The sequence below is a fragment of the Centroberyx gerrardi genome, chromosome 2 (genome assembly GCF_048128805.1).
Source record: "Centroberyx gerrardi isolate f3 chromosome 2, fCenGer3.hap1.cur.20231027, whole genome shotgun sequence".
NCBI lineage: Eukaryota > Metazoa > Chordata > Actinopteri > Beryciformes > Berycidae > Centroberyx > Centroberyx gerrardi.
Genome location: NC_135998.1, coordinates 6,822,420 through 6,840,602, shown reverse-complemented (window position 1 = coordinate 6,840,602; position 18,183 = coordinate 6,822,420).

The window sequence follows — 18,183 nt, the reverse complement described above, 5'->3', positions numbered from 1 at the left end:
CTGGTAGATAGTGGAGCTACAATTTCCGCAGTAAAACAAAAAGAAAATGTTGGCACATGGCAACTGAAAGGGTATCTGGTATACCTCTAGTTGAGCCCTTGTCGCAATCCACTGTGGCTAGTGTGGGAGAAGCTCATCATGTTGAACAGGAATTTTTGATTTCATCTAATTCACCTGTAAATTTGTTGGGACGAGATGCTTTGTGTGAACTTAATGCTGTCATTTATTGCACTCCTGATGGCTTATATCTGGACTTGCCAGAGGATAAAACGTTACAAGCTGTGCAGATATTGAATAATAAATCTGAAATGTATTATTGGCCATTGCAATCAGAGGTTTTGCAGAGCCTTCTTGAGTTTAAAAAGGTTTTAGCAATTTCCAAATACTCTCCTGAACTGGGAGCTCAGATAACAGGAATGAGGCAATTCTCTGAGTTCCAGTGTATTGCTCTGTATGAACCGAGCTGTGTACCAGCTGACCATGCAGCCCAATTTGAAAAAGCATTGCACAAAACGGTAAAAATCTCGCATCCCACGGATTTCTATTTCGGACCTGAAGGCTGTGCAGGGAGTGTAGCTCTGTCTGTGGATCTACACACATTATGTTACATGCCTGACTCTGTTCCACATGTTCCGATTGCAGTTTCTCCCCATCACGACCCCCAGGAGTTGGGACCAATGGTTAAACGTTTGCAAATGCTCACTGGCACCCTCTGTGGGTAGTTGGAGTTTGGGACACTTCATTCATTAGGCCATCACTGTTACAAACTTGCATTATCTCCCCGATCACATTTGAATTCGGAACTTCTTCATGTGTCACCAGTATCATCACCTCGTTTTAAACCTCAATTGGCGCTTTCAAAAGTCCCTGAAGAGTTGTGGGCGAAACATAGTAATCATGTGGGTTTTGTAAAATCAGCACCACCTCATAAAGTCACGGTGCACACCAGTGTTCAAATACCGTGCCAGAAACAGTATAACTTACCTCACAAGGCCGTGCTGGGCATCAAACCTGTGATAAACTCTTTGCTGGCACAAGGGGTCCTTGTGGAGACTGTAAGTTCATGTAACACCCCAATTCTCCCAATTCCAAAGCCTGGCAGACCAGACGTTTGGAGATTTGTGCAAGATTTGAAAAAGGTAAATGACGTGGTCATTCCCATGACACCCATAGTGGCAGATACTAACACCATTTTGACTTCCTTGCCGGTGGATTCCAAATTTTATACTGTGGTGGACCTATGCTCTGCTTTCTTTTCTATTCCATTGCATCCAGAAAGCCAATATTTGTTTGCATTCACGTTTCAAAACAAACAATACACCTGGACAAGACTCCCCCAGGGTTACACTGAGAGTCCTGCTGTGTATGCAGCCGCGGTCAGGCGTGACTTGGAACATCTCCATCTCCCTGGAGGAAGTGCGTTGTTGCAGTATGCGGACGATCTGCTGATAGCCTCTCCCACCAAAGAGGCTTGTGAAACTGACTCTATCATCCTTTTGACTGTCTTGCAGAGAAAGGTCATCGGGCTTCGCTAGCAAAGTTGCAGTTTTGCTTGCCCACTGTCTCATACTTGGGACATGTGTTGAGCCAGGGACAGAGGTTGCTGTCTCCTGATAGGGTGAAGGCTCTATGTTCACTCCCGCCCCCTACCACAAAGACAAATATGTTGTCTTTTCTGGGAATGACAAATTACTGCAGAAATTGGATTCATGATTACAGTCGTTTCGATTCCACTCGCACGTCCACACACAAAGACCAACCAGACAAGATCCAGTGGTCCCCTGAGATGAATGATGCCTTTAAAGTTCTGAAACAAGCACTCATCGCTGCTCCAGCTCTGGGACTGCCAGACTACAAACTCCCTTTCCATCTTCATGTTCATGAACAGGATGGGTTTGCTACAGGGATTCTCACTCAGAAACATGGCACAAACTACAGACCGGTAGCATACTACTCAGTTAAACTCTGTCCTGTGGCTGCTGGGTTGCCGTCTTGTCTTAGGTCTATTGCAGCAGTAGCTTTAATGATTGAAAAGTCCTCAGTGATTGTCTTGGCTCACGATTGCATTGTATTTGCCCCACACGCAGTAGTCCACCTTCTAACCACATCTGCCACTCAACATATGTCTGTCACGCGCCGCTCGGGTTATGAAACCGCAATACTGGCCAGCTCCAACATCACGGTTAAGCGGGCTCCACCTCTGAACCCGGCCACATTTGTTCCTATGGTTGACGTTTCTGATGATATGCTGACACATGATTGCGCTCACGTTGTTGATACATGCACTTCACCGCGTCCTGATTTGTTACAGACCCCGACAATTGTGATTTGATTCTCTATACTGACGGTTCTGCATCCAGACCCTCAGACAGCAACCACATTGCTGGATATGCCATTGTTGATGATTTCAACATTCTCGAAGCTCAGGGGTTACCCGCAGGTACATCTGCACAGGCAGCCAAGGTTTTTTGCTTTAACTCGGGCGTGTGTATTGGCTAAAGGTAAAACTGCAACAATATACACTGACTCTAGGTATGCTTTTGGGGCAGCACATGACTTTGGCATGTTATGGAAAATGCGAGGGTTTGTAACTTCTTCAGGGAAACCAATACAACACGGAACGTTAATTCATAATCTGCTTGACGCAATTTTGTTGCCGACCAATTGGCAATTGTAAAATGTGAGGCTCACACAGGTGCTTCTGATCCAGTTTCAAAGGGTAATGCGGCGGCGGACGCTGCCGCTAAACAAGCCGCCCTTTCGACCACCTCCGTGGTAAAACAACTTTCTCAGACTACTCCTCCCCTGATGCCCATCCCTTCTTTCAATCTGTAGCTGGTGCCCAATCCAGTGCTGATGACAAAGTTATGGATTAGGAAAGTTTGTAGTTTAAACAGGGAGTCTAGCTTGTGGCTCCGCCCTGATGGTAGGGTTGTGTGTCCCCGTTCTCTCCTCCATGTGTTGGCCATGGTTGCCCATGGACCCACACATGTAGGAAAAGGGGGGATGAATCATATCCTTCAGTCTCAATGGTTTGCACCAGGAATAACAGCAGCAACTCAGTCTGTAGTAACACAATGTATGATCTGTCTACAGAATAACAGGGGCAAGCCCGCCATTAACACCCCACAGAGCTACCCTGATATGGACGGAAGAGGTTATGAGGGACTACATACTCTCTCTGACTAACCTTTTGAGAAAACATCACTTGCAGGTTTCCTCTAGGTTACCAGAACCCGGGGAAGAACCAACACATCCTTTCCAGCCAGGAGACTTTGTCCTTGTAAAATCACTAACAAATGTCACCCTCTCCCCTAAGTGGAAAGGACCGTACCAGGTGCTGTTGACCACCAGAACAGCAGTAAAGGTGGAAGGCAAAGCTGAGTGGATTCATGCCACACGTTGCCGCAGAGCACCATGCACCGGTTCGGGGCCAGCAGAGGGGACTGCAGCACAATCATCTGTTGCATCCTCTTTGGACTCTTCAGCGCAGGGGTGATACTCATCCTCTTCAAGGAGGAACTTAGGGGAAAAAAAAAAAAAAGTTCTCCAAACCAACATCCAACGATAAACTCAACAGCATTTCCGGAGGACACTCAGGACTCCAACTACAGGCTGGACAAACGGGAAAGGTCCTGTCGTTCAGCTCCAAAGAACACAATCTCATCTCAAATAAATGCTAATAGGGTTCTGTATACTAATCTGTACATGAAATTGATGCATGATTTTGCTTATACCCTCAAAAGGTCTAACTGTTATGTTTGTGCTCATATTCCACATACTTCAGGAGAGGGGATGCCTTTGATTCCCAGCCCACTGTCAGGACCAGACATGGTAGGATGGGTGTTGGTGATGCAAAAAGAGTCCTTATTCCGGAGGTCAGGTTGACTGTGCAGAATTCAAACAATATCAGACACTTAACTGAAGTGACCGCTACTGACTATTGTGGTCATAGGGTACGACAGGTAAATTTCACTGAATTAGCCCTCCGGAGATATAATTACCATTCATTGCAATCGCCGGTGTTGACCTTAAACCCTTCTTATGTGCCAACTGGCCATTACTGTATTTCTCAGTATAGACAAGGAGAAACATCTCAATTTTTCCTAGGTAACAGTACATGTGACCATTACATTCCATCTAGCTGTGGGACATCTGAGAGTATCCCTAAGTGGTGTCCTCAAATGCGGATACCATACCTACAGAAAATAGCAATAAATTCGACCCTAAAATCTGATCCCTCCATGCCTGCAATGTTCAACACTTAATTTTTGTGGTGGCCAAGTAGTGATGGAGCGAATACTCTAACATCTACAGTGTTCATATGTGGTAATAAAGCGTATGCCTTTCTCCCAACCAATTGGACAGGTTCCTGTTATGTAGCATATCTAATACCTCATATGTATGTTAACGAAACTCTGACCCACAGGCACTTGTATTATCCCCATCGTGTGAGGCGAGAGGATAGGATCAGTGAGGGCAGGAGATTCATGACAGGGCTACTACCATGGTACGGTGCTCTAAGTAATGCTCATGAAATAGACAGACTGGCAGCAGATTTGGAGAACCTCACGGCACAGGCAGAGGCGGTTTTGAATCTCTAAATGAGGAACAAAAAGCTAACAGACTAGTGTCATTACAAAATAGAATGGCCCTTGATTATGTTCTGGCTTCCACTGGTGGAGTATGTGACTTAATTGGTCAAGAGTGTTGTACTTACATCCCGGATTCCTCTGATAATGTTACTCACGTGGTCCATCACCTAAATTCTCTGTTGAAAAATATGAAGGTGCATGATTCTCCCACCGCATCGGGCTGGGATCTTATTGATTGGCTTAAACTGACTCTCGGTCCCAAATTGTGGTTGATATTTCAGCCTCTGATCATAGGGTTTGTGGTCCTGGCCAGTCTGGTGGTGGTTATCAAATGTAGTATCTCTCTCCTGTTGTCTCTAATGCAGAAACCAGCTTGTTAATTTGTTGTTCAAAATGTTCAGTGCACCTCTACTGACAGTAGTGAGGACGCCTCTTTAGCTACAGGTTCGTCCTCGGAAATGGACTGGGCTCCATTTTATCATGATGATTCTGATTCAGATGCTGAATTGATAATCTGGAATGATGTCCATACTAGTGAAGTGTGTCTGTGATAATAGTGACTACGACGGGCCAGCTCTCTGAAGGAAGACTCGAAACCACTCTGCATCGTATGTGCTAGCACCTCTCCAGAGTGGTGGCCCTCTACTGAGTATAAAGCTCATGGGTTGAAGACGATGATCTTGACACTGTTGTATGAACCCTTTACCCATTTCCTTTGAATATTGTCACTAGGTAAATTGAGAAGGTTTCAAGCTCAGCGATACAACGGAGGTTGCTTACCAAGATGCATTGTACCAGTGATTGGAACGTTCCTTTTTCCCATTTTGCTTTTATGTATGTGTTTCCTCTCTCATTTAACATTGATCCTTTATGTTTTCCTTCATTTATGTTTTTCTATCCATATTGATTGAAGCTTGCTTGTAACTCTTCAGTGAAGTATACATAGGATAGGATGTATCTTGCGTTATTTTATTTTAATCTTAGTTGTCGCTCTATGCAGAATGGCACTACTGAAATGTGATTTTCTTTAACTCCAGCATCTACCTCAAACACCATAAGATTTGTTGGATTTGATTTGTTTCTTGATTTGAATGTTACGAAAAATGGTGTTGTTAATGATATTATGATATGTGTGATTTGAATTACTATGTTATCATTTTATAATGAGTGATTTAACTTTTATTCAACGTGTATGATTTTGATGATCAGCAAAAGTGTAACACTTGGGTTTTTTTCCTCTGTATAAATGATTGAGGTTTTCCATAAGTGTTTGCCAATTGAAAATAGAGTAGCTTACCGCATGAGGTCTTTTACCCAACTCATGTCCAGTGTGAGGGGGGACGTTTGGCCTTATGCTGGCTACGTGACTTAGGACCTCTGTCCAAGGTATTATAAATTCTTGGTAATTTGTGATCAGTTCGTTTGGGACTGGCGGACAGAACTCCTAGGGCATGTGGGAGTGTAGTTAAAAATTTTTGTTAAATTTTGTGTTGTTGATTTCATAATCAACAAGGGGGGAACTGTGGAAGAAAATGTAACATACATGTAACAGCTTAACTGGTCTCCATCGGGGAATGCACTGTTTCATGATGAATGGTTACCTCACTGTAACCTTTGGGCCATAACTTACTAGGCCAGAGGTCTCTTGTCACAAGTGGCTTCTGTCCCAGACTAATCTGTAGATTCTCTCTAAACTAAGACATAACATATGATGCTGTAACCCTTTTCTGTGACCTGTTCCCATGTCTGCACACTCTGTGCGTCCTTGAAAGATGCATAAAGACCAGCTCAAATCTATTCTCCTTCGAAGAAGTGTATGTAGCCTATGTGCTGTGTGCATCTCTTCCTCTCATGAGACCCCTTTTAATAAATATATACTCAAGTAAGACGAACCTCTGACTCTGGAACTTTTTCCTCAACACTTTGGTAAAGATTTGGTGTGAATATCTCAAAGCATGCCAGTTGTTCTTTTTTTCAGGATAGCCCTTTCTGGTCTCCAAACTGTGCCAAGATTCCCTAAAACAGCCCTGCTGAATCAAATAAAAGGGACTTTCCCTTTATAACAGATAAGTCAGTGCAATGCCAAAACCAACCACTAAGGAGCGCCCCTTCCGGGGTGCGTCATGGTGCGTCCGTGCGTCATAGCCTCACCAAAGATGCTCTATACACACAAGATGACGCATTACAAGCTGCGCCAATGGTATGAAATGGTATACACTTCCTGTCTCCTAAGTGGGTGTGGTCGCCTCCCCCCCATCCCCACACCTCGTTTGGAAGTGTTGTGAACGTCGTGTGGTGTATTATTAAGCAAAGAAACACAAGTTTTATTTCAGTTTTAACTTTTAATTCATGGTTTCACGTATAAGTCCCTTTAAATTTCTGTTTATCCAGTTGGAAAGTGACGTCGGCAGTAGTGAAAGCAGACCGACGGGATATTTGATGATGTTGCCAGATCTCGCGAGAGTGTGTTGCTAAGACAGAGACAGGTCTCGAACAAAGTTAATTTTCTCCTGATTTGTCTGTCTGAAAAATGTCATTTTAGTGTCAGAATTTTCGGAAGATATGTGGCTTGTGAAAAATGGGTCCAATATTTACTTCGGTGACTATGGGGCGAAATAATCGGTCATAATCTGTGCTCACGTTCACTTCTCCCATTGGAGTGAATAGACACAGGACCTGCCGCTAGTCTCCTAAAGGGGCGGGGCAGTGGCGAAACCCACGTGACACAGATACAGGAAATGACTCGCAGTTGCGCCGTCTCGTTTCTAAACCGTCTCTGGCCTCACCTCGCATGGCCCTACAGAGGTGTGTACAAAGCTGAATGCGACCAATGATGGCTCGTTTGAAAGATTACAGCCTCGCCTATTGGCTAGAGTTGACAGTCAGTTTTGAAACACAATGGGAGCAGACTGGGTTTGAATGTAAAGAAGGAACTTAGCACCCGATCGCTACTGTTGATAGCACACTTCTGCTGTCACTCAGAGTAGCTCGGCCAATACACGGTCGTCGGGGGCGAAACTTACCAAACCGGTTCCAGACCCCTTTGTCTATCACAGACTAAGCCAATGGGCTTCTACACTGTCATATAGGGGAGGAACACAATGCGGAAGAAAGCACAGCCAAAGTAGCTTAGTAACACCGAGTCTGTCTGGCAGCTTCAACTAATCATATAAAATATTAATGGCTATATTGAAACTTTTCAATCCCCTTCTCTTTAAGCCTAAAGGGATGAGGATTTTTCAAACCCAAGTTTTGTAGAATACAATTAAGGTGAATCGTTTATCAGACGTTTGTTTATGGTGAGACAGCAAGCTGCTGTGGAATAGAGGTGAGTAAATAGAATTTCCAAGCGTCTTTAAAAAAGCTATACTGGACATTTTGGCCTCAACAACCACTTTGCCAGAAAGAGCACAATTATCTAAGATATTTCCTTAAAATATTGATGTGATCTGTTGATACATATTATTAAATTAGTTAAATATCATTCAATAGTATCTTCCGTCACGCCGGCGTTACCGCTAGGTGGCGCTTGGGGGTAAGACTACATTATATCTACTCAAGTTCTGTGTTAACAACGCTGTGACTGACATGCATCATGGGACATGTAGTACAGTTAAACCTGAGAATCAAGGTGGCTTAAAGACTGGATAACCAATAACTTAAAATGGGTACCAAGCATGTACTTGTACGCTAAATCACCCTGAACAGTCTGGGTTACTTTGGACAGATAATTATACTAATTTCCATTTTCCATTCCATTTTCTCCAATTCAATTCATTTATTAGAGAGCTAGACAACAGGTGCACTCCCCCACATTTCTCCACATTTCTAATATTTTACATAGATAATATTTCCTAATATTAATTAGAGAAAGTTAAAGTCTTTACTTACGGTCATCAACTTCCAATTGCTTGTAGGTTGTGTAGAAAAAAGTCCTGAGGTTTCGATTTCCGCTGTGTTGAGGTTCGCTGAAGGGTTCAGAAAAGCTTTGTGGCTGTCTGAAGCCTCAACGCTGGTATTTATTGGCAAATCCATGGAATGTTCATTACCTGTGCCATTGTGACTTCACTCATAAGGCTCACCTCTGGTGTCTGCCTATGCAGATGAGCGCCTGTGTATTCCTGGTCATAGCAGCTCATTGTGAGGTCATTATGACAGTAAAAATTCTATGCTTAATTAATTGCACACATAACAAAAAATAGGAACAGTGATAATTGCAAGTAGGCTAACTATTTACATATATTGCTAATGTCCATTTGAATCTTTGTGTCATCCCCTGGCAAAGAGCATCTTACTACACAGGCAAACAACTACACAACCTCTGAAATTCTATGCTTGGTTTAGGCTATTGCACACACAAAAAAGAAGTACAAACAGGCAGTAATAATTGCAAACAAGTTTACATAGGGTGTAAACATAACTAGTGCAACGTAGGAAGCAGGGACATGCAGAGAGTTCTTGTGCTAGTGCTCAAATGAAAAAAGGGGAATCTACAGTGTCAGTCTGTGGAATAATCTCTGTGTTTTAGGAGTGCAGCAATGCAGTGTTGTTATATCCCTTTACTTTACTCATCTGTTATATTTGCTTCCATCTTTTGTCTTTCTGTCTCACTGTCCTCTTCTTTCCGCCCCTCATCTCTCTGCATTTCTGTCTGCCCGTGCTAAATATTAAATAAACATCTTCTCACATGTGAGAAGGACAGAGAAAGGGGCAATGCACCGTGCAAACAATCTCATTTGTGTTTTGCATTTGCTCAAATAGTTTTGCTCGTATCTCTACAATTTATTAACTATTCGGAAAATGTCTAAAATAAAATAATAGCTACATTTATGCAGGTGCCCAAGCACCCAAAAAAGTAGATATAATAGTTGATTGAAGTTATGTAAATGAGACCAACCACAGCTGATTCCCATCTCAGTTGGAGACCTACACAACTACCAACTACATCAGTTTTACTGTATTACAGTGTTGGAATTTTTGTTTCCATTACTTTTTATTTTGTGTATATTGTAGTTACTGTGTGCCAAAAATTCCTGACAAAAACAAAGCTGAAACCTTTCTGAGGAGATGGCATTCTGTTTTTGTGGAAAATAAAAGCTATTTATAATACCAAAAGAAAAAATAAAACTAGTGCACAAAAGCATTTGCTACTTCAAAGATTGAGGTAAAATTGAGGTTTGATTTGGAGACATGCATGCGGTGTTTTGGTGGTTTTGGTGCATTTTGGACATGAAATGAACTGTTGTGCCGAGCTGCATGTTGCTGAGCTCAGTGAACTCAGTATGGAGAAATGCTTGTAACTAATTGTAAAAAATGGTAAATGACAGCAGCAGTATGTTATGATATCTCACCGTTCGCGTCGGCAGCTCCAAGCTGTCGGACCTCAGCAGGTAGATGTGGTCTTACAATTTGTGGAGGAGGAATGTAATTTTTATATAATTTGTGTCCACAGCACATACATTTGCGTTTCAGAGATCGTGCTCATTTCACAACTTTTTATGAGATCATGTTGTTTCGGTAATATAAGAGCAGCCATCATTCTGCCTCTGTTTTCTGTCTCTATCTCTCCCTCCATTCCTCTCTACCCCCCTCCCTCCCTCCTCTAGGTGTTCTTCCTGTCATGGTCATGGATACAAGACCTGCTCTGTTTGCCATGGTAGCCAAAACCTGATGCATTTCATCCAGCTCACTGTTACATGGTATGTCAAAACCCCACAGACACACACATGCACGCACGCACGCACGCGCACGCACACACACACACACACACACACACACACACACACACACACACACACACACACAGAGTTAGAGTTGGTTGTAGGTGAAATATTCCTGTATTCTGTTAATAAAGTCATGTTTCTGCACTAAAACCAAGACAAATTCCTCTACGCTTATTTTACTTGGGGAATGAAGTTATTTGGATTCTGAAACGAATGATTACAGATAGTTCTTCACACTGTCCGCACTTACTGATACAAACCTTGTATCTTTAATACATTTCTCTGCAAGTGAGGACAGTTTACAGGACATCATTAAAGTAGTGACCTGCCTGTGCCCTTCCTACGCATCTGTCATTATAGCTGTGCTAAAGCTTTTCACTGAAGTTTTAATTACAGATAGTTACAAATCAGGATTACTTATTGAAACACTGGGAATACAAAAGTGTGAAAAAAGTATTCATAATTCCACCACATTGCTGTAATCATGTAGCCCAAGAGTGTCAAGGAATATTGAGCCTTTTTTTTTCTTTCAAAGAAGGAGAGATCTGTGGCTGGCACGGATCAACAGAAACAACTTTCAGCCGACTCCTCATAGTAAAGTCTGTTCAGATCATTTTGCCACAGGTAGATAATTAGCATACCAAGTACTGAAGATTCTACAGAAAATCTCTTATGTATTTTAACTTAGTTTTGTTCTCCAAGTCTTGAGAACATGACCAGTTTCAGTCAACAGTCTCTCTTTCAGACACAGACACACACACACACACACACACACACACACACACACACAAATACATATGAACCTCCTCTTATCTGAGCAATTTTTTTTTTGGCAAACCATCCTATCTCCATGACGGCACTCACCCAGCAGGAGCGACGGGGAGAGCAGGAGAAGAAAAGGCAGGGAAGACAGGAGCTATCGACATAAACAACTGCAGCAGCGCAAAACTAAAAGGCAGAACCCAGCTACAGATACAGAAGACACAGCAGAGGTGCAGGACATCACTTCAGGGACAGATGCAAGTGGGACTGAGAGCCATGTTCAGGACACATGCAAATCTGAAGTGTGTAAGATCATAAGAGATGGATGTCAGCGACTGCTCACAGAGAATTGAGAACTAAGGCGGCATTCACACAGAGTTTTTTTGTGTGGAAAATGTGCTGCCATGGAGCGCTTTTTGTGAGGGGAAATATAATCCTGCACACTGTCTACACTTGCATGATGCTGTACTGCAACATTTCGGTCATAGGTCGCCTGAAGGTTTGAAGGCCTTAAGGTCCTATGACCTTAAGCATCATGCAAGTGTAGACAGTGTGCGGGATTATATTTATTTTTCGGTAGCTGCCTCTTCCGTTTTTGTCCTACGCACCTGTCACTAAAAGACTTTTAGATGTGCAAAAGTACCTTTTTTCTTTGTGAGGAGAATTAAAAAGCGGATCAGGATAACGTCATCTGACGTTAGCTAGCTCGCTAACCAGCCGGTTAGCACTTCTAGCAGATAATACAGTGTTGTGCAACAAACAGAGGCTTACCAGATATTCACAATACACGTCCAGTATAATCACACATTGGCTCTTGATCGTGTATCCTAATTCACTTATGACTAATTTCTCCACCAGCACTTTCTCCATCTTTGTTGTTGTTATGGGAAACGGCCAGCCTCTCCTTCATCGTGATTGTTTGGCTGAGAAAAAAGCGGTTGACGTCACCCAGCGCTTTTCTGAAAAGTTTAACATTTTTAAATTTCTGAAAGCGCTCCGCTCTGCCAAAAAGGCCACCAGGCGCAGCAATTTTTAGTGAACTGCCACCTTTTGTGCACCTTGTGGCTGCTCCGCATGTGTTTTCATGTAAAAAAGGTGGTGCCAGTTTTTAAAAGAATGCTATGTGTGAACGCAGCCTAATTGTGTGTTCACACCAAACCCTCCTCCTTCAGCGAGGGCCGAAAACCATGGACGTAGCAGGCATGGTCGTAGGAGCCGGCTCCAACCCTCTTCTCATCGGCAGCAGCCCCCCTCACGTAGGCCTACAGTCCTTGGCGATCCACCACGACGCACTCGCGGTGCACCCTCATCTTCCACTCGGCAGTCTCCTCGTCCACAAACAGAGCCCGACATCAGAGACTGGATCGTCGCCCGCCTCCAACGTTTCCTGAGAGGGAAAGGCATTCCCTTCCACCGCGGCGACAATAAAGCTACACTGTTTAAACTATATTCAGCCTCCATCAATACAGCAACAACAAACACCGTACCTCCCGCGCTTCCGGCTTCCTCGCCAGAGCCAACCACCGCCCGTGTCGTCAGGCGTGACGTCACAGAGCCTCCGCCGCCACAGCCGCAGCCTGCATCATCAGCCCCCCCTGGTGGGGGGCAGGTCGTATGTCCCCCTGTGCCTGCTCCCTCCGTTTCAGACTTCTCTCAGCTGATCTCAGCTTTCTTTTCATCCCTGTCTTCGCAGGCTTCACAAAATCCCTGTGCACATACAGCCTTTCATCCCATCATCCCTTCCTCTACCCTTCCTTCAGCCGCTCACAGCAACATGGCTTCCGCTCTTTCACAGCCAACACGGCAGCACGAGAGCCCCTTCCAGCAACTCAAGGGGTCCCGCCACAGGCTAATCAAGTCGCTTATTCCCAGCCTCCTCCTTCATTTCCAACTGGTCTGTCCTTTCCCCCCCCCCTCCCCATCTCCATCCCCACCCCCTCCCTTCCCCAACACCCTAATGTTTTTTATCCCTGTGCCAATAATTACACTCTAGCCACAGCAGCTCCACCCACCCAGCCAGCTTCGTCAGTTTGTCGCCCTTCTCCCGTCTCTCCTGCATTACGCCAGCAGATACTCACCGGTAACTACGTAGATTTAGCCCAACTCCTTCAGCCTTCCATTGTTGACACTAGCCAGCCCAGGGAAATGCAGACTAACTTTGGTTCAGTGCAGCTCCGCCACCCATTACCTTCAAGGTCAAAGGATTTAACTCCTGCAGAATTCGCCCTTGCACTTTCACTTTACCGCGACATTATCTGCTCAGCCTTTCCCGCACAGAGATCCGAGCTAGATGATTATCTATCTATCGTGCTTGACATGGCCTTACGTTTCGGAGGGACCGGTTTTTACAGCTACCACGTCCACTTTGCTAACCAGGCAGCTGGCCAGATACAGCAATTTAATCAGGGAACATACTGGGGCGCCCTCGACTCCGAGCTTTACTGCCGCATCTTCGCAGCCCGCACGTCCCTCTCCTGCGAGTTATGCGGAGCCCCTTCCCACCCCGCCACAGCATGCACAGTCAGTGCTCCACCACCTCGCTCATGTCCCTCTTCCTCGCGCAATGCCCCAGTCTTCAACCGCCTATCACAAGCCGCACCCCCACCTCCCATCATCCCCAGGCCCGCGGACATACGTCCTTCAGTCAATGTCCCCGTGCCGAAGGGAGTCGACAAACGGGGAAGGCCAATCCTCTACCAGGGAGGCAGGATGGTGTGCAACAACTTCAACCACCTGGGCTGCACTCTTTCCAACTGCCGCCTCCTGCACGTCTGCTCCTTCTGCGGAGGCGCTCACGCCAGGAGTACCTGCCCCCACAATCCAACCACACCTGCAGACTGACTGCAGCACGGCATCTTGGCACACCCATTAAGGTACATGTCCTTGCCACTGCTCTACAAAACCATCCAGATAGACAGTTCGTTCACTTTCTCATCAATGGCTTCACACATGGTTTCCATCCAGGTATAGAAGTACTTCCCGATACTTCCCACGTCTCTCACAACCTTCAGTCTGCTCTTGCGGAACCTCACACTGTCGACACCCTATTGGCCAAGGAAGTCAAGGAAGGATTCATGATAAGCCCATTCGACAATCCTCCTTTTCCGGTATTCCGCATCAGCCCAATAGGCGTCGCCACTCGGAAATACTCCGGAAAAAAGAGGCTGATAATAGACCTGTCTTCCCCGCATGGCTCACACATTCTGAGCATCAACAGTGTCATTCCTAGTCCCGATTTCTCTATGCAATATGCAACGCGGACGCGGAGCTTGGCTTTCTAAAGCAGACATCACCAGCGCATTCAAAGTCTTGCCAATCCATCCAGACTTCTGGCGTTTTTTCGGTGTTTGCTGGAAAGGTGCATATTATTTTTCTGTGCGCCTTACCTTCGGCTGCAGAAGCAGTCCTAGGATCTTCGACTCTCTTTCAGAAGCCCTGTGCTGGATGCTGACTAACAACCACAGACTCCCTTACATACTCCATCTTCTCGACGATTTCCTCGTCATCACTCCACCAGCCTCACCTCCTCACCTCGGGCTCACTACTCTCACAAAAGTTTTCTCAGAACTTGGTGTCCCTCTTTCTGAGGAGAAAACCTCAGGGCCTAGCACATCCATCGAGTTCTTAGGCATCACCCTGGACTCAATTTCCTTCCAGGCATCTCTGCCCTCAGAGAAAATACAGCGCATCACTCTGCTCCTGTCGAATTATCTCCTGGCAGACAGATGCACCAAACGCCAGCTACTAGCCCTCCTTGGCCATCTCAATTATGCCATTCGCATAATTCCACAAGCAAAATCCTTCCTGTCCAACCTTCTGACTAAAGCTGCAGCCGTCCCCTCTCTCCACGATAGAGTCGATCTGGACGATGCCTGCAAAATGGAAATGTGTATGTGGCAACATTTCCTGTCTTCTTGGAATGGCATTTCCTTCTTCTACGACGACTTCATCACCCAGCCCGAGGACATCCAACTTTACATGGAAGCAGCTCCCTCCATAGGTTTCAGTGGCTACTATGGAGGGAGATGGTTCGCTTCTGCTTGGCCCTCAGAGTTCAAATCTCTCGACTCCGAGTCCCGCTCTCCTTCATCCGCGCTTCACGAGCTATACCCCATTGTCATAGCTGCCATTCTTTGGGGGCATGAATGGTCTAGGAAGTCCATACTCATCCACTCCGATAACACCGCAGTCGTAGAGATCCTAAACAAAGGTCGATCCCGTTCTCCAGCCATCATGCAGTTCCTGCGCAGACTCACGTTAATCTCGGCTCAACACCAGTTCATCCTCCGGGCAGCCCACATTCCTGGTCACCACAACAGCATCGCTGATTCATTGTCTCGTTTCTCATTCCAGAAATTCAGACACTTGGCCCCAGAATCGGATTTTCATCCCATACCAATCCCACCGTTTTCAGCCACAACATTCAACTAGCTCCACAGCTGGGAAACCTCTCTAACGCTTCACAAGAAGCTATCCTCAACAGCCTCGCCCCAAGCACTCTCTCAGCCTACCTAACTGGCTGGAATTGTTTCAAGGCATACCACGCCACCTACCAGCTGTCATTTCCCTCTCTGGACGTCATGTCTATCTGCAATTTTATCACCCATGCTCATTCTGTCCAAAAAATCCGGTCCTCCACCATCCAGACCTACTTAGCAGGAATCAACTTCTTCTTCAAACTAGTCACTGGCCTCCATTGTCCTCCTACCTCCCATTCCCATGTTACCATGTTAATCAAAGGCTTGCGCAAACAGGAACCTGCTCTCCCGGCCAGACGCTTGCCACTCACTTCTGACCTTCTCAGCCTCTGCATCCGTTCTCTACGTTCAGGCTACATATCCCCTATGGTCGACTTGACCCTAGAATCCATGTTCCTGCTGGCTTTTTTCGGCTTCCTGAGGTGCTCCGAATTTGCCCCGACTTCATCTGCCTATAATCCTTCTCGTCATCCCAGTCTATCTGACATAACCATCCACACTTCCGACTCTCTCATATTCACGCTCCGAAGGAGTAAAACAGATCAGCTGGGAATTTCTTTCCCTATCTACATTTTCCGCCTCGACTCCTATCTCAGCCCATACGAGTCGCTGGCCAAATACATCAGCTCTAGGTATGCCACCGAGGCATCACCTCAACACCCGCTCTTTCTCACTGAAACAGGAAAAATGGCCACTTGATTCTGGTTCCAGAAGCATTTACACAGTCCTCCACATTTCAGGCATATCTTCAGAACACTATTCGAGCCATTCCTTCCGCATCGGCGCAGCATCCACAGCAGCCAGACTGGGCATCTCGGATCAAACCATCCAGGTCCTTGGCCGCTGGTCATCTCAGGCATATCGCTCCTATATCCGCAACAATCTTAACGATCTCCGTCAAGCTCACACTCAACTCAGCTCAATCTAGATCTGACTCTTTTGGGGGCCTGTTATCAGCTTGGGTGGGAACTTGCCTGAGATGGAACCCCCACACTGAGTCTCCCGCCGCCCGGTCTCCAGTACGTCCTCCCAGACCAGCCTAACACACGATATCCTCCTTCCACCTTCACCCCTCCCCTTACATCCATTCACTTGTCCTCAACATCCAATACCTCTGAATTTCCATTAAACCTTTAAATGACATATTGTTGGAGCATGGTCCCTGCTAGTGAAGCTGGTACTAATGAAATTCAGACACAACTTCCCAGAGCAACGATCTGACCCACAGATTTGGCAGTTCCCAGTCTACAGTGTCTAAAACGTATTAGTGTAATACAAATAATGTATTAAACGCTAAAGAAGTTCATTTTCTGGCCAGGGAGAGAGGAGCTTTGGACGTCTATGCCAATGGCCTTCCGAGAATATTTTGGCTCTAAGGTTACAGTCAGCATTGACTGCTTTGACATTTTTATTGAAAGGCACTCAAATCTCACTGCACACAGTCTAATACCGTCTATCATACAAGCACCATAACACTGTCAAGTATCTGATAGGCATCACACCTCAGGGATCGATATCCTTTCTCTCAAGGACATGAGGGGGGATCTTGGCAGTCGGAGGCTTTGATATTCAGGACAGTGTCAGTTTGAAATGTGCACAAGTAATAATACCCAGTTTTACCTGAGGGAAGCCACAGTTATCTGCTATTGAAGTTTGCACATATACATGAGAGAGTTATTGGGTTAGTGCAAACATAAATATGTCATACCATCAGGGAGGATTCCAGCCAGTCACTTCCCTGGTGACATCAGGAACAGAGACTCCAGCCATTGATAAGATTGCTACAGTGAGTTGCTGCTTAACAAACCTTTGTGCTTCTGTTGTGCCCTTTAACTATATGTAGGGCAGTATAACAGTAGCTAGTGCCTTTTTCATCTGTGACAAAATATAGACGATAATATCACTAAGATATAAGAAATAGTAAGACTTGTTTGAGCAAAAGGATTTAAAATACACCGTTTTTGAGACTTTTCAGGTAGAGGCTGAAAAGTTGTCACTCCTTAGTAGTGATCTGAACATACTTTTGTATTGTTGGTGATGTGTAAATAAAAATGAATATCTATCTTATAAAAAAAGCAGTTGCTTAACACTAAATCTTTTGTGCCAATAGGTAATGCTAACATGTTAGCCTAGCCTAACGTGTAGTAAGCTTAATAACAGTTACATGCTAATGCTAGGTTAACAGCATTGCCTGTGTTGTGTCTTATGTTGTGAATCCATTTACGACGGTTGATGGGACTTTGGTTCAAGTGATGGAAACTCTCTCTCTGTCTCTACAAGATTCTGTTGTTTTGGGAAACACAGCAGGAATCTGGCAGACCGACCTGTCAGGCTCAGCAGGTTAACTCCCCACACTTCACCTCGCTGTGAGTTGAAGATGAGGTAGCTGAGGCTGAGTGAGTGAAGGAAAAACTTTTTACCACCAGCCCACCAGACGGTGACGTGATTAGGACTGAGAACCGTCGCTGCGCCTCCTGGTGGCCCAACAGTTGTAGAATTCCACATTCGATATTTGAGACTTGGTTGACGTCATTAAATAGGAACTAAACCCCAAATCCAAATCTGTGTAAAGCCTGACATCTACTGGTAAAAAGCATGCTACTGAAACTGCTATCTGCAGATATT